We start from the raw sequence: 24428 nt of genomic DNA on the forward strand, positions 1-24428 counted from the left end.
CCCTTGATAAGTTTCACGAGAGTAGCAAGTTTGCTTATTGTGATGCCTGTTTTATCCCTCAAACCTAAACTTGCACCTGACACAAAAAGGTTATCAAATTTTTATAAAATAATGACTATTACTGTTACTTAGATGTTTTCCCTGCTCAGGAAGATTACTTTTAACCTGTTCGATCCCAATCGGACAGTACACTCCAAGAATTGCATCAAGGTCATTTTGAGTCAAAACAAAATACCTGACAGTTTATTTCACTGGAGAAAAAAGTAGATACCAATTGCCAAGCTAAACACCCAATATGATCACAGATAGAGGTGTTCATTTTATGAGATTTCACAAACAAAAGAGAATCTTACAAATGCATATTTATTCATCGATAACATCTCAGTAAGGAGGAAATCAAAGAATGTAATATTTGCATGACAACATTAGGAATGCTTATTAAAACAAAAGCATAAATTATCATATTTTTTTAGCCTGAGGTCGAACTGATAGCATCAAAAGAAGGGAAAACAAAGATTGTTTTTGCTTTGTGTATTTGCTTGCATTGTTTTCTCTGTTTTATTGTGTGGTCTTATGATTAAATTTTCAACCAGTAATGTATTTATGGAAATAAAGAAGAAAAGCACAAAGTTTTGATGGCTATAGAAATGTTATGAATACTGCAAATGAAGTACAACACACACCTTATTTTTCAATGATTTATAAGTACTCTCTGAATTTTTGTCAACTAAAATAAGATCGCGCAATAGATGTGATTATAAGAGAAGTTCTTTACTATTCTTGAACCCGTTATAAAATAAAAGCTGTTACTTTAGAGAAACTCAGCTGAACCACCTCTTCTACAGAGGCAAAGGGTCAATATTACATTTTATACTACCTGCCTTCTCTGATAAATGGTAGTAGCAATTTGATAGCTCTCTTACCAATGCAGCATCTCATCAGAGGAAGCAGCTACATCTACATTACAGGAAAACATAGGAGTTGTCATTTAAATGAATTAGTAGCTCAAGGCACAGCCTATATTTTAGAACAGTAAACGAGAACAGAAAGATCTGGGCTTCAACGCCATCACTTTCATTTTTACATCCTGCAGGTCATCTCAATGCGCTTCGTTAATAAGCATTGAGATGTGCATTAGTCACAAGACAAATCAATGCAACAAATATACTTAAATGTCTTATATACAAACACTGGGAGAGATTTAAAAAAAAAAAGTCGGAGAATAAGTTTTGCATCTTAATCCTCCAGAAGCTGAAAATGGATTTAGAAGACACAGACCAAAGAGAAGGTATACAAGCCTGATTTAAGTGACTAATGCACAGTCTTCAAGATTAATGATATAGATCCCTTGCTGAAAGTCAAAGTAATCAGAAAAGATTGGCTTTAAGGAGCAAATCTTCTGAAGGAGATGAATCAGGAAAAGAAGTTAGGCCATCAAGTAAACAGAAACTCCACTTGCAGAAAAGGATATCAAGGAACTCTTGAAGCCCATGAAAAAGTATAATTGTTTAGCTATGTGGTATATCTTAGAAGCTTCTCACCTGTAGTATTTATATAATTTAGCTTCATTGTTAATGAGATACGTTGTGATAATACCTTAATCCTGAAATACATTTAAAAATAGAAAGAGGAACTAATAAAATATATATCATGAAATTAATTCATAATGAAATATTATTTGTTTTGGTCTGAAACTGACTAGATATAAGGAAATCACTGGCTTTTGAGGGATGAATCTGAAGAATCTGAATAAAGTGTGTGTGTGTGTGTGTGTGTATGTGTGTGTGTGTCTATTTATTGTTTATGCCTTTGGGAATGTCAAAATGTAATAGTTGTTAATGTAATTTTGGAAAATATTCACTTGTCATTAAACTCTTAAAAATTAAGTATATATGTTAGTGATTCTGAAACTTTCTCTTTGTATCTGAAGCTATAAATTACCCTGAAAAGCAAAACTTTGTCCTAAAATCCCAATCTCAATACCTGAAATTAGAATTTCTCTCACAGAGAAAGCCTGACATAGTCAACAAAGAATCATAAAGGAAGAGAGAAGATACTAAATCTAACCTGCCAAATTAAGAGTATACATTACTGATGATCACACATTCATAGTAACAGTTCTGGTGGAATAGGATATATACATAAAAGAGAAAATAACAACAGAACTAGATAAGGAGAAGTGGGGAAAAAAGTATGTGAAAACATAAAAGAAGAATCAGCAAAAGTTGATTCTATGTAGGAAGTGAAAGCCAGGGAACCAGACAACTGTTGTTTAGGTTTGCTTTTTCTGTCTTTTTAGCTTTTTTGTTTGTTTGTTTGTTTGTTTTTGAATTTGTAGATCACCATTGGCTTTTATGGTTTCCAATTTCATAGTAACAACTATATTTTAGACATTTTTCATTTATTTATGGGTAAATCACCTTTAAATATTACACCTTTAATTAAAATAATGGAATTAGGACAGTGACAGACAATGTCATGTTGGGTGATATATAATGGAAGCTAATGGATACTGAGATTCTCCTCACTCTAATGATCAAGCTACTCTGCCTCAGTTATGGATGGCCATTCCATGCCATCTGTTGCTCCTGAAATGCAATAGCATTCTGCATTAACAGATACGTCCTGAAGGGATCCCTGAAAACTAAAACAATTTTTCATTTAAATATATAGTTAACTTATTTCCCTTTTTATTAATACTCAGAGTATGGAGTAGGGAACATGCTAAATAGGAAGAACATTGGAAAATAATCAAAGGAGGTTAAAAAAGTAATAGAACCTTGAGGAAATAATAGGATTATTTATTATATTATTATTTTTAATTTTAATTTTATTAATTATACTTTACTCACTTTGTATACCTCCTGTAGCTCCCTCCCTCCCCACCTCCCAGTCCCACCCTCCCTCTCCCTTTTAAACCCATGCCCCTTCCCAAGACCACTGATAGGGGAGGTCTTCCTCTCCTTCCTTCTGATCTTAGTCTATCAGGTCTCATAAGGAGTAGCTACATTGTCTTCCTCTGTGGCCTGGTAAGGCTGTTCCCCCCTCAGGGGGAGGTGATCAAAAAGAGCAGGCAAATCAGTCCATGTCCCTGTTCCTATTACTAGGAAATCCACTAGGACACTGAACTGCAGGGGGTTCTAGGTTATCTCCATGAATGGTCCTTGGTTGGAGTACCAGTCTCAGATTATCACCTGTGCCCAGAAGTTTTGGTTCTGTTGCTCTCCTTGTGGAGCTCCTGTCCTCTGCATGTCTTCCTATCTCCCCTTTCTTTCATAAGATTCCCTTCACTCTGCACTCTGGCTATAAGTCTCAGCATCTGCCTTGATACCATGAACGGTAGAGACTTTCAGAGGTCTTCTGTGGTAGTCTCCTGTCCTGTTCCCTGTTTTCTCCCTCTTCTGATGTCCATCCTCTTTGTCTTTTTGAATGGGGATTAGCATCTTAACCAGAGTCCTCCTGCTTGATTAGTTTCTTTAGGTGTACAGATTTTAGTATGCCTGGCCTATAGCATATATCTATTATCCATTTATGAGTGAATATATACCCTGTGTGTCTTTTTGCATGTAGGATACCTCACTCAGGATGATCTTTTCCAGTTCCCACCATCTACCTGCAAATTTCATGATTTCCTTGTTTTTTATCACTGAGTAATATTCCATTGTGAAGAAGTACCACAATTTCTGTATCCATTCCTCAACTGAGGGGTATCTGGGCTGTTTCTAAATTCTGGCTATTACAAATAAAGCTGCTACAAACATGGTTGAGCAGATGTCCTTGTTGTACACTTGAGCGTCTTTTGGATATATGCCTAGGAGTGGTATAGCTGGATCTTGAGAAAGGACTGTTCCTAATTTTCTGAGAAAGCACCACATTGATTTCCACAGTGGATGTACAAGTTTACATTTACACCAGCAGTGGAGGAAGGTTCCCAATTCTCTACAACTTCCCTAGCATGTGTTGTCACTTGAATTTTTTTTAATTTTATTTTTTTCTTATCAGTTACATTTTATTAACTCTGTATCCCAGCCGTGTCCTGCTCCCTCATTCCCTTCCAGTCCCTCCCTCTCTCCCTCATCTCCACTGTGCCCCTTGCCAAGTCCACTGATAGGGGGAACCTCCTCCCCATTTATCCGATTCTGTTTTATCAGGTATCTTCAGGACTGGCTGCAAAGCTCTCCTCTGTGGCCTAACAGGACTGCTCCTCCCTTGGAAGGTGGGGAGGCCAAAGAGCCAGTCATTGAGTTCCTGTTAGAAATAGTCCTTGTTCCCCTCACTATGGGAAACCAATTGGTTACTGAGCTACCACAGGCTACATCTGAGCAGAGGTTCTAGGTTATATCCATACATGGTCCTTGGTTGAATGTCAGTCTCTGAAAAGACCCTGTGCCCAGATATATTTGGTCCTTGTGGAGCTCCTATCCTTTCCCCATCATACTAACTCCCCTTCTTTCATATGATTCCCTGTACTCTGCCAAAGGTTTGGTCATGAGTCTTTGTATCTGCTTTGAAAACACTGCTAGTTAGAGTCTTTCAGATGCGCTCAGTAGACTCCTGTTGGATGTTCAATGCACATCCCATCTGTCTTTCTAACCGAGGATTGATCATCTTACCCCATGTCTGCTCTCTTGATTATCTTTTTTAGGTGTATAGATTTCATTATGTTTGTCATATCTTATAGGTCTATATTAGTGAGTATATACCGGAAAACTCAAGTGACAACACATGCTGGAGAGGTTGTGGAGAAAGGGGAACCCTCCTCCACTGCTGGTGGGAATGTAAACTGGTACAACCACTCTGGAAATCTATCTGGCGCTTTCTAAGACAATTAGGAATAGTGCTTCCTCAAGACCCAGCTATACCACTGCTAGGTATATACCCAAAGTTTGCTCAAGTACACAAAAGGAATACTTGCTCAACCATGTTTATAGCAGCTTTATTTGTAATAGCCAAAACCTGGAAACAACCCAGATGTCCATCAACGGAGGAATGGGTACTGAAATTGTGGTATTTTTACACAATGGAATACTACTCAGCAATCAAAAAGGAGGAAATCATGAAATTTGCAGGCAAATGATGGGATCTAGAAAAGATCATTCTGAGTGAAATATCCCAGAAGGAGAAAGACAAACACGGTATATATTCACTTGAATTTTTAACCTTTGCCATTCTGACGGGTGTAAGGTGAAATCTCAGGGTTGCTTTGATTTGCATTTCCCTGATGACTAAGGACTTTGAGCATTTCTTTTTAAGTGTTTCTCTGCCATTCAATATTCCTCTAGAATTCTCTGTTTATCTGTATACCCCATTTTAAAATTGGATTAATTGACTTGTTGATGTTTAACTTCTTGAGTTCTTTATATATTCTGGATATTAGCCCTCTGTCACATATAGGGTTGGTGAAGAATCTTTCCAAATCTGTAGGCAGTGGTTTTGTTCTGATAACACTGTCCTTTGCTTTACAGAAGATTTTCAGTTTCATGAGGTTCCATTTATTGATTGTTGCTCTTCGAGCCTGTGATATTGGGGTTTTGTCTAGAAAGTTGTCTCCTGTGCCAATGATTTCAAGGCTTTTCCTCACATTTTGTTTTCACAAGTTTATGTGTCTGGTTTTATATTGAGGTCTTTGATCCACTTGGACTTTAATTTTGTACAGAGGGATAAATATGGATCTATTTGCATTTTTCTGCATGTAGACATCCATTTAGACCAGTACCATTTGTTGAAGATGCTATCTTTTTTCCATTGAATGATTTTGGCTCTTTGTAAAAAATCAGGTGTTATTAATTTATTATTATTTATTACATACAAGTGATACTGAAGGGGGTAAGTTTTCATTGGTGTTCATGGGGGTGTTTATCAGTACACATTCTAGTTAAAAGCTAATGAAATGTTTTAGTAAGTCAACAAAAAAATGTAAACTTGTACAACCAATTTGGAAATCAATCTGGAGCTTTCTCAGACAATTAGTAATAGTGCTTCCTCAAGATCCAGCTATGCCACTCCTAGGCATATATCCAAAAGATGCTCAAATACACAAGGACATTTGCTCAACCATGTTCATAGCAGCTTTATCCGTAATAACTAGAACCTAAAAACAATCCAGGTGACCCTCAATGGATGAATGGATACAGAAATTCTGGTACTTTTCCACAATGGAATTCTACTAATCAATTAAAAACAAGGAAATCATGAAATTTGCAGGCAAATGGTTGGATCTAAAAAAAATCATTCTGAGTGAGGTATCCCAGAAGCAGAAAGAACACATGGTATATACTCACTTATAAATTGATATTAGATATATATTGTAGGAAAAACATACTGAAATCTGTACACCTAAAGAAGCTAAGCAAGAAGGAGGATCTGGGTAAGAAGATCCTCACTCAGAAAGACAAATGGGATAGATATTGGAAGAAGGAGAAAACAGGAAACAGGACAGGAGCCTACCACAGAGGGCCTCTGAAAGATTCTACATAGCAGTGTATCAAAGCAGATGCTGAGACTCATAACCAAACTTTGGGCAGAGTGCAGGAAATCTTATGAAAAAAAGAGGGTATTAATAAGACCTGAAAAGGACAGGAGCTCCACAGCAAGATCAACAGAATCAAAATTTCTGGGCACAAGGGTCTTTTCTGAGACTGGTACTCCAACCAAGGACCATTCATGGAGATAACGTAGATCACCTAGAACCCTTGCTCAGATGTAGCCCATGGCAGCTCACTATCCAAGTAGGTTTTTAGTAAGGGAAACAGGGACTGTCTCTGACATGAACTCAGTGGCTGGCTCTTTGATCACCTCTCCCTGAGTGGGGAACAGCCTTGCCAGGCAACAGAGGAAGCCAATGCAGCCAGTCCTGATGAGACCTGATAGGCTGGGGTCAGATGGAAGGGGAGGAGGACCTCCCCTATCAGTGGACTGGAGGAGGATAATGGGAGAAAAGGGAGGGAGGGTAGAATGTAGATGGGACAAGGGAGGGGGCTACAGTTGGGATATAAAATAAATAATCTGTAATTAATATAAAAATAAAAATTTAATTTAAAAACCTCACATTTTTTTAAAGTCTGTGTCCCTTGGGACTGATGAAATGTGTAGAGTAAGGATTTTCTTTTTGTTACATTTACTGAAACTTCTTTCTCTATATTGTAAACCTATTAGCTTGTAATACTTCTGTAGAAACATGTGCTAGAGAATCACACCACATAGTAGTTTGTATTTCATTATATTATACATCTTAACTTGGCTGGAAACTATAATCATCAGTCCTCTTTGATCATTATTTTTAGTTCTCATCTCTGTTTGGGACATGTGGAGAAGGTAGAGAATATTTGGGTATACTACTGGTTCTATGAATAACTTGCAAATGGCAGTGGCGCATAGCTTTGATAGACTGAGCTTTTAGTTAATAACATAAATACCACTGAGCTTTATACACCTCTCTGAAATTCTCCACAAAAGAAAAGACTGAAAATTTAACAGTAGATTTTGGAAAATTAGAATGGATGAAAATACAAGCTTCTTTATGAATTCTATGTTCTCATTTCTATTGGATTATATCTTTAAAGATCTCATTTTGAAAAACACAACTCCACAGTAATAGGGATGATAAGTTGCATATATCTACAAGGGTAAGATCTTAACACAGTACATTTCATAGAACTACAAGAGAGTGTAACCCACGCATGTCTTTCTGTTTCACCTCACTCAGGATGATCTTTTCTAGTTCCTACATTTGCCTGAAAATTTCATGATTTCCTTGTTTTTTTAATAGCTGAGTAATATTCCATTATGTAAATGTACCACAATTTCTGTATCCATTCCTCCATTGAGGGACATCTAGCCTGTTTCCAGATTCTGGCTATTACAAATAAAGCTACTATGAACATAGCTGAGCAAATGTCCTTGTTTAATGGAAGGGATGGGGGAGGGAAGAGGGATGGAGGGTGAGACTGGGAAGAGTTAAGGGAGGGAGTTCAATCAGGATATATAATGAATAAACTGTAAAAAAGAAAAAGAAAAAACGCAGACCTACAAGAGAGTTAAATGAAAATGGTATAATTTTAACTGTAACGCACAAAGATTGTATCATGTTTTCAAATACATAAAATACATTAGAATATATTTTGCATAGTAATCAGGAGAAAGCAGATATTTACATTTAGAACTTTACTCTTAGTACCAGTTGTCATTTTAATGTAGTCATCAGTAATTTACACTTAAGTTGGCAGATTAGATTTAGGATTTGAGGGCATATGAGATAATAATAAAAACCATGTATAACTGTTATATATTCTCTCAGTTCTGTTCTTCTGGGGAATGCCGACTAACACAGCAGGTGACTATTTTCTTTTTCTAATAGGTTTTTTTTTAATTTTTCTTGTATTTGAAAACAGATTTCCAATGATTAAATAATAAATCCAATTATGATTTCCCCTCCCTCGACTCCTTCCACTTCCTCCACACATCCCCTCCCATCTGTATCCACATCCTTTTAGGCTCTCATTAAAAATGTACAGGTTACTAAGAGAAAATAAGGTAGTATAATAAGATAAAGCGAAAACTGGCACATCAGAATAGAACAAAGCAAAGAAGAGAGTCCAAGAAAAGTTACAAAAAATCAGATATAGACACAGAGACCCACTTTTTCTCACACTCACAAATCCCATAAAAATATTAAACTGGAAGTCATAGTATATATATGCAAAAGACTATTTATATTCAAGATATATATTATATATATATATGTATATGTATATATATTCAAAAGAAAAAGCCCTGATACATTTTGAGACAAGAAACCTCCAAAGATGCCATTGAGTTTGTTTTTAATTGACCATCTACTGCTGGGCATGCAGACACTTTTAAGAGTAGTCTGTTTCTTTCTTTTTTTTTTTTTATACTTTTTTTTTATTAATTACACATTATTCATTTTGTATCCCCCCATAAGCCCCTCCCTCCTCCCCTGCCGATCCCACCCTCCCTCCCCTTTCTGCATGCATGCCACTCCCCAAGTCCACTGATAGGGGAGGTTCTCCTCTTGTTTCTGATCTTAGTCTATCAGTTCTCATCAAAAGTGGCTGCCTTGTCCTCTACTGTGGCCTGGTAAGGCTGCTCCCCCATCAGGGGGAAGTGATCAATGAGCAGGCCAATCAGATTATGTCAGAGGCAGTCCCTCTTCCCACTTGGGCACTGAACTGCCATGGGCTACACCTGTGCAGGGGTTCCAGGTCATCTCCACAAATAGTCCTTGGTTGGAGTATGAGTCTCTGGGAAGTTCCCTGTGTTCAAATTATCTTGTTCTGTTGCTCTGCTTGTGGAGTTCCCGTTCCCTCCAGCTCTTACTATTTCCCACTTCTTACATAAAATTCCATTCACTCTGCCCATCAGTTGGCCATCAGGCTCAGCATCTGCTTTGACAGTCTATACTGCAGAAGCTTTCAGAGGCCCTCTGTGGCAGGTTTCAAGGTTGTTTCCTGTTTTCTTCTGGCTTTCAGAGGCCCTCTGTAGCGGGTTCCGAGGTTGTTTCCTATTTTCGTTTTCTTCTGATGTCCATCCTCTTTGCCTTTCAGGATGGGGATTGAACATTTTAGTTAGGGTCCTCTCTTTTGCTTAGTTTGTTTAGATGTACAGCTTTTAGTGGGTTTATTCTATATTGTATGTTTATATGAGTGAGTATATACCGTGTGTGTCTTTTTGCTTCTGGGTCAACTCACTCAGGATGATCCTTTCCAGGTCCCACCATTTACCTGCAAATTTCATGATTTCCTTATTTTTCATTGCTGAGTAATACTCCATTGTATAGATGTAGCACAATTTCTGCATCCATTCTTCAGTTGAGGGGCATCTGGGTTGTTTCCAGCTTCTGGCTATTACAAATAAAGCTGCTACAAACATGGTTGAACAAATGTCCTTTTTGTGTACTTGCGCCTCTTTTGGGTATATGCCTAGGAGTGGTATGGCTGGATCTTGAGGAAGCGCTATTCCTAGTTGTCTGAGAAAGCGCCAGATTGATTTCCAGAGAGGTTGTACCAGTTTACATTCCCACCAGCAGTGGAGAAGGGTTCCCCTTTCTCCACAACCTCTCCAGCATGTGTTGTCCCTTGAGATTTTCATCTTGGCCATTCTGATGGGTGTAAGGTGAAATCTCAGGGTTGTTTTGATTTGCATTTCCCTAATGGCTAATGAGGTTGAGCATTTCTGTAAGTGCTTCTCTGCCATTCAATATTCCTCTGCAGAGAATTCTCTCTTTAGCTCTGTTCCCCATTTTTTAAGTGGATTATTTGGTTTGTTGCTTTTCAGCTTGTTTAGTTCTTTATATATATTGGATATGAGTCCTCTGTCAGATAGAGGGTTGGTGATGATTCTTTCCCAATCTGTAGGCAGTCGCTTTGTTTTGATGGCGGTGTCCTTTGCTTTACAGAAGCTTTTCAATTTCATGAGGTCCCATTTATTGATTGTTGCTCTTAGAGCCTGTGCTGTTGGTGTTCTGTTCAGGAAGTTTTCTCCTGTACCAATGAGTTCTAGGGTATTCCCCACTTTTTTTTCTAGCCGATTTAATGTGTCTGGTTTTATGTTGAGGTCTTTGATCCACTTGGACTTCAGTTTTGTGCAGGGTGATAAGTATGGATCTATTTTCATTTTTCTACATGTAGACATCCAGTTGGACCAGCACCATTTGTTGAAAATGCTATCTTTTTTCCATTGTATGGTTTTGGCATCTTTGTCAAAAATCAGGTGTCCGTAAGTGTGTGGGTTTATTTCTGGGTCTTCTGTTCGATTCCATTGATCCACCATTCTGTTTATATGAGTGACCCCAAAAACTCTACCAGGGAACTCCTACAGCTGATAAACACCTTCAGCAAAGTGGCCGGATACAAAATTAACTCAAAAAAATCAGTAGCACTCCTGTATACAAAAGACAAAAGGGCTGAGAAAGAAATTAGAGAAACAACACCATTCACAATAGCCACAAATGACATAAAGTACCTTGGCGTAACCCTAACCAAGCAAGTCAAAGACTTGTATGAAAAAAATTTCAAGTCTCTGAAGAAAGAATTAGAGGAAGATATGAGAAGATGGAAAGATCTCCCATGCTCATGGCTTGGCAGGATTAACATAGTAAAAATGGCCATCTTACCAAAAGCAATCTACAGATTTAATGCAATTCCCATCAAATTGCCAACACAATTCTTTACACACCTGGAAAGAAAAATTCTCAACTTTGTATGGAATAACAAGAAACCGAGAATTGCTAAAACAATCCTCTACAATAAAAGATCTTCTGGAGGTATCTCCATCCCTGATCTCAAGCTGTACTATAGAGCAACAGTTATAAAAACTGCATGGTCTGTTTCTTTCTTAATGTAAACTAAATTTTTATTTGCAAGTGATCTTCAATTAGAGATTGCTTCTGGATTTGGGTTAGGGGGCCTTCTGTTAATTTTTTTTTCTTTTTTTCTCTCAGTTCTAGGACCTCATCTGGTGACCCTGTGCACGCTTCCTCAGTCTTTGTGACTTTATACCTATGTCAATCTTGTTGATTTAGGAAAGATTTTTTTTTTCTCTGTGTCCTTCACCACCTCTGGATCTTACACTTTTTTGCCTCCTCTCCTCTTCAACTCCATGAGCTCTGAGGGGAGAGATTTTATTGAGGCATTCTCTTTAGAACTGAGTGTTCCAAGGCCTTTCATAATGCCTGGCTGTGTGTCTTTATCTGCTGCAAAAGGAAGCGTCCCTTATGATTGTTGAGCAAAGATCTATTAATACAGCAGAATGCAATTAGGAGTCATTTTATTGTTACATTCTTTTACTAGGGCAGTAGTATTTGGTTCTACCCTAGGACTATCTAGTTTGAGAATCTTGGTTAGCCAATCAGTGCTGGATATGCGTTCCATCTCATTGAGTGGACCTTAAATCAAATCAAATATTGGGTGATTACTCCTGCAAACTTTGGGCCATTATTGCCCTAGCAGACGGTGCAGACAAGACCATTGTAGATAAAAGGGATGTGGCTAGATTGGTGTTAATGTTTCTTTTGGTAGCAAACAGATTACCTTCCTGTACCAAAGAATACTAGCATGTTGGGGTGAAGGCTCCACGTAGGCACCAGTTTGACTTCTTCGTGAGCTGTGTGGGTTTTGTCTTCAGCAAGTGTGCCTTGGTTTTAGTTTGTAGAGAGCAATCTATATTCTTGGCAGTAGCCTGAGCCATTTGTGCATTCCCCTGGGACTTCTTTGGCCAACAACTCAAATAAAAATTTCCTAATCCCAGTACTGGAATCTTGATGTCAAGAGATTGCTACATGGCTCTATCTCTCCCATTACTTGGCAACCTCATTTAAACAATATTCGTATGTTTATATACCTTAGGAAGCTTCTACTGTGTTCATCTTCCATATAACCCCTTAAATGGTCCTTAATTTTAGCTCCCTCTTCCCATATTCCCTCCCTTGTCTCCAGTTTCCCATTTCCTCCCCACTTGACCCTCCTGTTCTAGTCTACCCCATCCATTCATAACTCTCTATTATATCATCCTTTCTTAGGGAGATCTATCACTATCCTCTCAGTTCCTTACTTTGTAGTTAAACCTCTGTGGTTCTACAGATTGTACCTTGGTTATCATTGATTGGTTTAACACTAATATCCACATATAAGTGAATATATAAGACATTTTTCTCTATGGATTAATATTTTATTATAAAGGGAAAAATCTTAGTTCATTGATCCTTTGTCTAGCCAATGGCATCTGATAGAAAAGTATTTAAACACCGTATAGTCTTCTTTGCTAGCTTCTAGGATTTGGCCCATTTTATCAAGCATTAAGGAGACTAGTTAGGTAAAATTCTGCTAATAAAAAAAAACTATATTCTTAATCATTAACTAATAAAAATAAAATCTTGCCAGTTACTTGTTTATCTTTTTTCCTATTTCAATTCCAATAATGTGCTTACAAAATATAATTCCAGTAAGAAGTATTATACTTTTACTGCCTATTCTACAACTTGGTTTATGTTCGCAGTATGATGAAAAAAAAATGCTAAGAAGTCATGCATAACCTGATGGACAGAGATCAGCAATTTTACAGACTCAATAACTTTGCCACCTCAGTCTAGAACTTTCAACATATAGTGTAAGACATGGCTCTTTACATTGATTTTGATATCATCTATTAATTTAAAACAATGAAAAAAGCATGTATATCATTTTTCCCTGAATCCCTTATCTTACACTAGCTTTCTCCTGGATGATTTTGAGAATGGACAAGTAATTGATGATTCTAAAATAGGCTATGCTATTTTTCCAGTCTGTTTCCACTCAGCACAAGTGACTGAATGACACAGCTGTCACCTTACTCCTAAGCTAAGCTTTGTCTAACTGTGCTTTATGGGATGTCCTCTGGATAACATCAAACTCTTCAGGGCACAAATAAATATCTCTGTAAAATCAGAACCACTGAAATTACAACATGCTGTGAGGGAACATTTTCTGGATGTCCAACGTTATCTGACATCTATAAATCAAGCTGTCTCCTTTTGTGTGAGAGCCTTTTCTTTTCTTCTTCTTCTTTTCTTTTTTTTAGATAACAGACATTTTTTTTTAAAATATTCACTGCCTCTACCATTCATGAGCTACTCAGAATTTCATTGCATACACTTCCTCATTTTTCTGAGGCTTGAACTGTAAACCTCAAAGTAGAAAAGCTAACAAGAAAACAAGAACTAAATAATAAATTTGTGATAGAATTCACAGGTCATCTGATGTCCCCACACACTTTGTTAAAAGTTATCTGAGTTAAGGACTAGACTGGGGACGGTCTTGGTGAGTCATTACTACATTAGTTTATAAAACATAAAGTGCGTCTTGTCAAGCAAGAAAGTAATAGGTAAGTTATATGACAAGAATAAGTAGTACTGTTAGGTCTTTCATTTGGGAGAAGTGTGGTCTTAAAGCTCACTGCCATTATATGAGGTATGCTCCTTATACAAGAACACTAGAAAGCAGGAGTTAAAATGAGAATTAGCTTTTAAGAATATAGAAGATTTTTGTTACCAGGGAACTATCAATCCACAATGTCTTCCTTTCAAGTAAGGTGACCGGACTTGCTTATCTAGAATTAGAATAATTACAGTCACACACAAAGAGCCAGTGATCAGCCCAGGCATGCACAGCTCACTTGGGCTGGGAAGACCTGTGCCCTGAACAGGGTAAGAGAAAAAAGCTTTAGAATTTCATCCCTGAGCACTAACATAAAGTCAAAGAAATGATTCCTAAAGATAGTCTTCATGCTCAGAGATTAGAGCCTAGCCCCATTTTCATCAGAGAGACTTCATTCAGCAACTGATGAGAGCAGATGGAGATGCAGAAACCCACAGAGAAATATTAAGCAGAGATCAGAGAATCCCGAGGAAGAAGGAGAGGAAGGACCTTAGGAGACGTGTTACAAATACACCAGGAAAATATGGCCCACAAAATCAACTAAGCAGGGCTCAAAGGAACACACAAACACTGAAGCAACAATCAGAGAACCTGTATGGGTATGAGCTAGGTCCTCTGCACATATTTTATGGTTGTGTAACTTCACATTTTTGTGGGACTCCTAAAATTAAGAATGAAAGCTGCCTCTGAACTCCTTTCCCTGCTCTTTGGATCGCGTCCTTCTACTGGGCTGTGCCTGATCTTATTGTAATATATTGTGTCATGTTCTGTTGATATCCATGAGAAGCCTGCCCTTTTCTGAAACAAAACTGAGGAGGATTATATCTATGGGAGAGGGGAGGGACGATAAAGGTACTGGAAGGGTTGGAGGGAGTGGAAACTGCTATTATGGTGTAACATATGAGAGAAGAATAAATAAAAACATAAAATAAAATCTAAAAAAACAATATTTTATTTTTGTTATTTATCATTATAGTTTAAAAGATGATTGTTGCTCTCAGAGCCTGTGCTGTTGGTGTTCTGTTCAGGAAGTTCTCTCCTGTACCAATGAGTTCTAGGGTATTCCCCACTTTTTTTTTTTTCTAGCCAATTTAATGTGTCTGGTTTTATGTTGAGGTCTTTGATCCACTTGGACTTCAGTTTTGTGCAGGGTGATAAGTATGGATCTATTTTCATTTTTCTACATGTAGACATCCAGTTGGACCAGCACCATTTGTTGAAGATGCTATCTTTTTTCCATTGTATGGTTTTGGCACCTTTGTCAAAAATCAGGTGTCCATAAGTGTGTGGGTTTATTTCTGGGTCTTATGTTCAGTTCCATTGATTCACCATTCTGTTTCTAGGCTCTGAGAGCAACAATCAATAAATGGGACCTCCTGAAACTGAAAAGTTTCTGTAAAGCAAAGGATACTGTCATCAAAACAAAGCGACTGCCTACAGATTGGGAAAGAATCTTCACCAACCCTTTATCTGACAGAGGACTCATATCCAGTATATATAAAGAACTAAAGAAGCTGAAAAGCACCAAACCAAGTAATCCACTTAAAAAATGGGGAACATAGCTAAGCAAAGAACTCTCTGTAGAGGAATATCGAATAGCAGAGAAGCATTTAAAGGAATGCTCAACCTCATTAGCCATTAGGGAAATGCAAATCAAAACAACCCTGAGATTTCACCTTACACCCATCAGAATGGCCAAGATGAAAAACTCGAGTGACAACACATGCTGGAGAGGTTGTGGAGAAAGGGGAACCCTCCTCCACTGCTGGTGGGAATGTAAACTTGTACATTTTACAACCACTCTGGAAATCAATCTGGCGCTCTCTCAGACAACTAGGAATAGCACTTCCTCAAGATACAGCTGTACCACTCCTAGGCATATATCCAAAAGAAGCTCAAGTACACAAAAAAAAACATTTGGTCAACCATGTTTGTAGCAGCTTTATTTGTAATAGCCAGAAGCTGGAAACAACCCAGATGCCCCTCAACTGAAGAATGGATGCAGAAATTGTGCTACATCTATACAATGGAGTATTACTCAGCAATGAAAAATAAGGAAATCATGAAATTTGCAGGTAAATGGTGGGACCTGGAAAGGATCATACTGAGTTAGTTGTCCCAGAAGCAAAAAGACACACACGGTATATACTCACTCATATATACATACAACATAGGATAAACCCACTAAAATCGGTACATCTAAACAAACTAAGCAAAAGAGAGGACCCTAACTAAAACGCTGAATCCCCATCCTGAAAGGCAAAGAGGATGGATATCAGAAGAAGAAGAAAATAGGAAACAACCTAGGAATCTGCTACAGAGGGCCTCTGAAAGCCAGAAGAAGAAAACAGGAAACAACCTAGGAACCTGCCACAGAGGGCATCTGAAAGCCTCTGCCCTGCAAACTATCAAAACAGATGCTGAGCCTGATGGCCAACTGGCAAGCAGAGTTAATGGAATTTTATGTAAGAAGTGGGAAATAGCAAGAGCTGGAGAGGACAGGAACTCCATAAGGAGAGCAACAGAACCAGAAAATTTAAACACAGGGAACTTCCCAGAGACTCATACTCCAACCAAGGACTATTCATGGAGATAACCTAGAACCCCTGCACAGATGTAGCCCATGGTAGGTCAGTGTCCAAGTGGGTTACATAGTGATGGGAAGAGGGACTGCCTCTGACATAAACTGATTGGCCTGCTCTTTGATCACCTCCCCCTGAGGGGGGAGCAGCCTTACCAGGCCACAGAAGAAGACAATGCAGCCATTCCTGATGTGATCTGATAGACTAAGATCAGAAGGAAGGAGAGGAGGACCTCCCCTATCAGTGGACGTGGGGAGGAGCATGCATGAAGAAAGGGGAGGAGGGTGGGATTGGGAGGGGATGAGGGAAGGGCTTATGGGGGGATACAAAATGAATAAAGTGTAATTAATAATAATAATAATAATAATAATAATAATAAAGAAAAAGATGATTGTTAACTATAAAGTTATCTTTCTTATTATATACTTAAAACTATTTTCTTATACTTGTAGAAAGTACATGAGGAAAAGGAGATGAATACTGACCTTGGTAAAAAGGTGAAAGATAAACACAACTAAATGATGTCGTTTTGAAACTGTGGACTTTTATGTTCAAGCAGCAAGAAGTACTTAAATTATTTTAATATAGGGCTCTCATAATAAGTTGTATGTGAAGAATTACTGGGTAAAATTCAAATATAAAGACATGAGAGACGTATCTTACATTTGAGATGGAAGATGGCAGAATTTAAGACAGTGAGATTAGGAACTGAGACAAAGTAAACAACTTATTCATAGAGAGAATATTAAAAGGGTTTACTTATAATCACTTGGGTGATGAAGATGAAGGGAGAGGATTCTTTGAGTTCACAAAAGTGGAAATCAAGTCTGAATGAATAGAGACAGTGTAGATCTGAGGCAGGAAGACATCTGCAATGAAGCAAAGGAAACAAAAATGTTAGAAGACCTAGGTTTATTAAACAATCCCAAACATTAATGTGACCTCTAATTGCTGACCTTTAGTCATGCATATATATGCCACAAGATTGTGGTTACCTGAGGACAAACCTGTGGCAAAGAAAATAAGATAGGAATTAAGAGTAATAGAAAGTAAACAACAGAATGAAATCTTAAAAGAGCAAGGGAAAGTTTGCTTTGGGGTATTTGCTTTGTTTTATGGAAAAAGAGTCTCAGAAGCGTGTGTCTCTGTCTGAATGCTGAGTAAAAACAAACAAACAAACAAAAAGAATGTGGGGAGACTCTGAGTTTGCTAGGGATGAAAGCCAAGTGAATACTATTGAAGCTACCCAGGATGCATAAGAAGTAGCAAGTGTGGGAAAGGTTCCTTGTATAACTGGCTGTTTTCTAGAAATAGTGAAATGTGTAATAAAATACATTATTGGACAAAATGAAATGAGTTCATTCACTGAAAAAACTCACCCTATCATCTAAAATTATAAAACCTTTTAAAAGTACTCATCAGTTGATTACTTTTCCATAAAACCATATTATATGGCATTGATTCTTTTATTTTTACTTTCTAGTATATTACACAAGCAAGAATGGTCATAAATTTACACAGTAAATTTAGTTATATAACTATTTTGAAGGATGCTTTCAAGTTATAACATGATTTATTTATTATTTGAGAAATATAGATGTAGGTATGAAATCTTAGATCACTAAAAAAAGTCACAAAGTAGAGAAGTGAATTTAAGTTTTTTTCTTATGAATTAAATTATTTAATGTTGCTAAAATATCAATATGTTCAAATTAACCAAAAATTCAAAACAAATTATCCTTAAATTTCTAATTATGTTCTTGACAGATTCTATTCAATATTTCATATAAAATAGCCTAAACAATATAAAGATGCAAAAAGAGTCACACTTCTTGATTTTAAGACATATAAGAAGCTATTGTAATCATAAAAGCCTGGTGCTATCATAAAACAAATATAGATGGCCATAGAATAAAAAGAAGTGTTTGAAAACAAACATATATACAATCAAATAAATTTCATACAAAGGTGCTTGTACTTTTCATTGAGGCAATAGGAATCTTTTAAACACTCAATGTTGTGGAAATCATATTTCTGTCTATATCTGAAACAGTATAAAAAACTTACTTGATAGACGAGGTCCTCCTCCCCTTCCATATAACCCTAACTTATCAGGTCTCATCAGAGCTGTCTGCAATGTCCTCTTCTGTGGCCTGGAAAGGCTGCTCCTCCCTCAGGGGGAGGTGATCAAAGAGCCAGCCACTGAGGGAGTGAGGGTGGGATTGGGAGGAAAGAGGTAGGGGGTTATAGCTGGGATACAAAGTGAATAAAATGTAATTAAGGTAAAAAATAAAAAATTTAATTAAAAATTATTAGTCATGGTATCGAGTTCTAAAACTCTTGAGGTGTAAAAACCCTGAGTCTGACGATCATGTGAAATGATGCCATGTGGAATGTGGAAGCAATGACTCAAATATGATGGTGGGACACCACAGAGGCAATGAATGACTTGGTTCTGCTACATATAATTCACAAAAGACAGATCGTGGAGAAATAGAGAGAATAAAGAAAACAGAGAGATGAACCAAGAGTTAAAAAAACAAAACAAAACAAAACAAAACACTTCATTGAATGTACATCAAGGATTTAAATATAAACCTAAAGTAATAAAACTGAAAAAAAAATATGACTATCCTTATTTTGTCTCAAAAGGCACAGATAAAAGACATGATAAACAAATTGGACTTATTGAAATTAAAAAGGGGGGGCTGATGAGGTGGCTCAGTAGCTAAAAGCATGTGCTGTTTTTCATAGGACATCGGTTTGAGTCAGCTGTGCACAGACACAGATAAATATACAGCCACAACCAAAGCAGCTGCCATGAGACACTTACCTACTACAGCAGCCTTATACTGTACACATAAATGTTTAAAGATGTTAATCTCAGGTGCAATTTTTTTTTTCTTTTTAGCTCTAGCAGAATAACAACAAAAAAAATTTCAACTCAGACAACATAATGGTGAGGAATCATAACACCTTCTGTTTTACTAATAAACAGTCAGTAATTAGCTTAGAGACTTATCATCCTGACATCTGTAGAATTAATGGACAATTGGAAGTGATGAGAGGTGCTGTTTCCACAATTCAACAGGTTTTTTTTTTCCTCCTAGTTTGCTAAATTTTTAAATTGTTTATTTAAAAATGCCAGTGCTGATGTTTTGATTGAAAATGCCTTTGTTTAAAAATAGCACAGCTGTTGGTCATATGGCAATTTCACAAGGAGGAAGACAGAGAAGCTAAAAGATGGGGTTTTTGTTCGTTTGTTTTTTGAATTTAAGTTTTTATACTTCAGTTTGAGTCAGCTTCTGTTCATTCTTCCTGTCCGGTTAGCTTAGAAGAACAATAATAAATTTAAATTTAAAGAACCTCTTCCTAAAAATGACAGTCAGTGAGACCAATAATTAATAAGTGGAACCTCATGATATTAAAATCTTTGAGTACAGAAAGAAAAACAGAACACTATTTGCCTGGATTCAGCCAATGAGAAAATATCATTACTAGATACACATCTGAGATAGAATTAGTATCTAGATTATACAAAACTCAAAAAACTATTTTTAATACCTTTAGAAATAGAGGTTTTACATTGGTTTGAGTCAACACAGTTTATTTCCCATTATATCTCAGCTCAGGGGCACTTGAGGGTCAGAGTAGCACTTTTAGGGCTGGGACAGTCCAAAACAGCTAATTAGAATGGTTCAAAAAGACGTGGTAGGTGCAAAACACACCTAGGAACTAGGGAGGGCAGAGGTGTGGACATCATATTTGGCTTGCCCTAACTCAGTTCCCGCAATGGAAACTGAGTTAGAGGCCTGAGGGAGTCGGGTAAATAAAAGCAGTTCCCCAGAATGCCTGCTACATCCTGAAAATACCATATAACAGTAAACAGAGAATTCTCACAAAAAGCAATACAAATGGTTGAGAAACAGTTTTTGAAAAATGTTCAACAATCTTAGCCATTAGGAAATACAAGCAAAAACCATTTTGAGATTTCATTTTATGCATTTCAGGATGACGGATTTAAAAAAAAAAGATAACAAATGCTGGCATGGATAGTGTAAACAGAAACAGTTATTCACTGCTGCTGATAGTACAAGCTGGTATAGCCATGGTTAAAATCATTGTAGAGGTTCTATAAAAAGCCAGAAATAGGTATACTGTAGAATCCATCTTTACCCCTCCAGGGCACATATCCAAATGGCTCTTATCCTACTAAAGAGACACTTGTTCATTCTTGTTAATGATCTATTCACAATAGCCAAGAGATAGAAAAAGCCCATGTTCCTTCAACTGCAGAATGGATAATGAAAATATTTTACATTTATAGGATGGAATATTGTTCAGCTGTTGTGAAAAACTCAAAATTATGGAATTCGCAGGCAAATGGTTCAGTTTAGAAATAAACTTTCTTCATGACTTAACTAAGACCCAGAAATTTAAACACTGCCTGGTCTCTCATATAAGGACTCTAGCTTTGAATGTATATTCAAATACATACATATAGAGATAGATATAGATAAAACATATGTGTGTTTAAGTTGGAATGCCTATAAAGGTCAGGAAACTAGTAAGGGACCATAGGGAGAGGATTATGAGGAAGGATAAAAAAAATGCAAGTGACATAAAGGAGGAGAGGGAACTAATGGAACAAGAAGGATTTAACGAAGAGGGTGGAAGGCAGAGTGGAAGAGGGAGTGTGTAGTACATAGTATCTAACACTACATATCTTCAAAAAAGTCATATGTTTACCTACTTTTGTAGATTACTCTGCATATATAAAGTTTTATTGAAATTGCCATATAATGAGGGGCATACCTACCTAGACACCATAGGCTATCAAAAAATCCTTTTTGGCTAGTTTTCATAGTACTGGAAAGTATCATACATGCCATGGAAAGACAAAAGTGAATCATTATTAGCAGGTCTGAATCCTGGGAGCAAAATAATGACTGTTCAGGGAAGATATGTCTACTTGTGTATTAGTTGCAAGAATGTTATGGGAGTAGCCAACCGCTTTCTGATTGAATTTAAGAACCATGCTACCAAAGAGGAAGGACATCAGAAGAAGAAGAAAACAGGAAACAAGCTAGAAACCTCCACAGAGGGCCTCTGAAAGGCTCTGCCCTGCAGACTATCAAAGCAGACAATAAGACTTATGGCCAACTGTTGGGCAGTGCACATGGAATCTTATGTAAGAAGTGGGAAATAGTAAGATCTGGAGAGGACAGGAACTCCACAAGGAGAACAACAGAACCAGAAAATTTGAACACAGGGGTCTTCCCAGAGACTCAGACGCCAGTGAAGTACCATGCATGGAGATAACCTAGAACCCCTGCACAGATGTAGCCCATGGCAGTTCAGTGTCCAAGTGGGTTACATAGTAATGGGAACAGAGACTGCCTCTGACATAATCTGATTGGCCTCCTCTTTGATCTCCTCCCCCTGAGGGGGGGCAGCCTTACCAGGCTACAGAAGATGACAATGCAGCCACTCCTGATGAGATCTGATAGACTAAGACCAGAAGGAAGGAGAGGAGGACCTCCCCTATCAGTGGACTTGGGGAGGGGCATGCTTGAAGAAGGGGAAGGGAGGGTTAGACTGGAAGGGGAGTAGGGAGGGGCTTATGGGGGGAATACAAAGTAAATAAAGTGTAATTAATAAAAATAAATAAAAAAGAACCATGTTGCGAGCTGTAACCCATGCTTGGTGGCATTAATGAGGTCACCTGTAACCATTTAAGTGATCACAAACCGCTTATATTATTGGATGTAGTTTAAAATGGATCCTAATGAATTATCATTACACCCATAGATTAGTGCTTTTTATGAAATAGTGAATTAAAACAGAGATTTTGGTCAACATACATAGAATAACAGTGAACTTGGAGAGGAGCATGGGAGGAGATGAGGGAGAAAGGGTGGGGTTGGGAGGGAATGAGGGAGGGGGCTACAGCTGGGATACAAAGTGAATAAACTGTAATTAATATAAAAAGAATATTTATGTGAGATATATATATATATATATATATATATATATATATATATATATATATATATAATTTTCTCAGTTCTAAATAGGACTTCTACACCACACACACCCTTAAGAATTACGGATCATAGTGGAAGAACTAGAAATCTTGTAAGAGCCAGATGCAGTAGAAGAGTACAATTAGTTGCACATGTCAATTTACAGTGTTTATGACCGCATGCATGAGAACTATGTCAAGCTTCAGCATGACTCAAATCTTAACATGGAAGAGAGAGAGTATCATGAAGTTCACTTTTGCCTTGGAAGCTACTGAATGTCACAATCAGTGACTGTTGGGAGAGGAGACGTTAGTTTTGTTTTTTTTTTTTTAATTGGCGTGGTACAGTGTTACAGTGGATGTCCCCACACTTAGAGTAAATGAAGTTTAGAAATATGGGGATAGACGCAGATCTAATAGAACAAAAGGAAAGGAGATTGAAGCAAATGTTAACAAAATATATTGAATTAAATTTCCCAGTAAAAATTTTAATAAATAAATAATGCTTAATTTAATATTTAACATGTATAAGATATATGATATATAAATAATTTTGTGTTTTCAAACATTGGAATGCTTTTTTTTATTTTATAAAATTGAGTATTTAATTTTTAATGTCATCGGTATTTTGTGTTTATAAATACCTACAAAATATGGGTTTCTAATTTGTACCAGAAATATTCTAATACTTCATTATTCAATGACTTGGAACATTGGCATAATCTGGAAGTTTATTAGAAATGTAGACATTCAGGCTCCACTCTGGGCTTACTAAGCTTGAATATTTGTTGTGACAGAAAGGTATTATACATATCATATAACACTTAAAACTAAGATCTACTGAAGCAAACAGAAATATTAGGTATTTATAAGAATACTATACTAATCATACAAAAACACATAAGCAAAGACAAAAGGCTCTTTTATGGTCCTCCCTACAAATACTTAGTAAATTCCTAACAACTAAAATTAGAATGTGTTTACATTGTTTAAAAATAATAGACTAGTTCTATTAACTTTGATATAAAGGTTGAATTATTCTGATTTAAAACATTGGGTATAGATTTCTAAAACTACTAGACATTTATTGGTATTTCACTTAAATTTAAATTTGAAATTACACCACAGTAAATGTTCAACTTTCTATTTAAAAACCCAACATTTCTATAACTAGTCTCAGTATGTAGTCAAGAAGCAGCTGAGCAGCAGAGAAATGAGCTTTTCGACACATAATAATCTACATCGTTGTTCCCCACAATATTGAATTGAACAGCATTAAATTTGAACAAGCAAAGGCAAATAACATTTCTATTCTTTAAACTCAGCTCTACAAGATTTGGCAATTTTAATAATCAAAATATCTCCTGATAAAAATATTTAAGAGTTGTGTCATTTGTGTTTTGCTGAATAGCAAGGTCAATATCTCTGCAACATTCTGTAGCAAATGTATAATCTCCCTTAGGTACAGCTCTACTGCAGGTTCATTGATCTTAGTTTGGCTCAGCCAGGATTGTCTAGACTAAGGCTTCCTCTTGTATCCATATCTCCTGTCTATCTCTTTTGGGAACATAGGTTGAAATAGCTGCTATGAAATGGTATTTTAATCATGAGTTGCAGGAGTATAAGGCTTCAGTGAAAGCAAGGGAATGCTTCCTAAGGGAACAATTGGCAGTGTTTTCTCAGCTACAAGCCAATCCCCAATATGAAATCTCTTCTTATACCGATCTGTGATGTGTGACTCTAGCCCCAGGAATAAATAAATAAATAAATAAATAAATAGATGACAGATAGATAGATAGATACATAGATAGATAGATAGATAGATAGATAGATAGATAGATACATAGATAGATAGATAGATAGATAGATAGATAGATAGATAGATAGATA

This window comes from Psammomys obesus, unplaced genomic scaffold (assembly GCF_907164565.1).
Source record: "Psammomys obesus unplaced genomic scaffold, mPsaObe1.curated_primary_1811, whole genome shotgun sequence".
NCBI lineage: Eukaryota > Metazoa > Chordata > Mammalia > Rodentia > Muridae > Psammomys > Psammomys obesus.